Below are 1,213 nucleotides of genomic sequence, written 5' to 3' on the forward strand. Positions count from 1 at the left end.
TTTTACTTTACATCAGTTTTTTTTATAAAAATTTACGCCAAAAAAAATCTGCTCTGCTCTCTAACCCTATAGAGTTAAAAGACCCTAACAGAAAGCAAGTTACCAAATTAAAATCAGTCATTTGATTATCAGTGAATTGTTTTTAGTTATATGCGATTTGGGGCGGCAGTGTGAGCACTTTTTCCTCCAGTAGTAGGTCTGTACCAGCGCCGACACTCGACATGTGCTTGCCGCTAACCAATATGAGTTAAAATCTTTTAATAGAAGCGATCATTTAGAGCATAGACAGTAAACAACGTGCAATCATCTAGCCGGGGCAGGTCGGGGTCGCATTATCTGCCGAGACGCGCGCCCTCTGCCGCACCCGCGCCGCGGCGCCCGACACTCATCTCTGCGACATCGGTTTCGTTCATACAAATTATAACCCAATTATCTAATATCTATATCTTTGGGTAGTCTAATTAAACGAACTTTAACGTAGTTGAAGGAATATATGTTTAGTTACTTTTAAGTAATCTTGCATAGGTTTTAATTATTTAAAGTAATTTTCCATTATTAGTTAGGCCCATAAAACAAGTTTATCTGCCGGTACACACATTATTGAAACATATATATATAACTTTGGTTAGGTTGGTTAGGTTTCTGTCTCAAAACTTTTCTAATAAAACAACTTCTCTACATTTTTGATACTAATGTATATCTATATCTGTACTAATATTATAAAGAAGACAGATTTGTATTTTTGTATATATTGAAGTAACTCAAAAGTAGTGGACTAATTTCAAAAATCCTTTCACCATTAAAAACCAACGTTATCAGTGAGTAGCATAGGCAAAATTTTTTATTACTTTTTAATTTCACGCAGGCAAAGTCACGAGCAAAAGCTAGTTTGATACAAATTGACTATTTGTTTAATATTTACGCATGTTGTGATGAGTGTTTATTTTTTTAAATAAGATACACACAATCGTTATTGAAACGAAACACTTGAAGTCTTATGTTAAAATAACTTTTTTGTTAACACCTCTAAGCAACTTCAATTACGTAAATGGATTGACGTCAGAATTACGATGTTCGTATATAAATGCAGCAATTGCCTTGACGTAAACACTACTCAAAGGATATATAAAAACGGAACCATGGGTAAAATATTTTGTTAAAATTAAAAATAATAAAAAGACACAACAAATATAGAAAATAAGGCAAACTTTAA

This window comes from Papilio polytes, unplaced genomic scaffold, assembly GCF_000836215.1.
Source record: "Papilio polytes unplaced genomic scaffold, Ppol_1.0 DF823923.1, whole genome shotgun sequence".
Classification (NCBI taxonomy): domain Eukaryota; kingdom Metazoa; phylum Arthropoda; class Insecta; order Lepidoptera; family Papilionidae; genus Papilio; species Papilio polytes.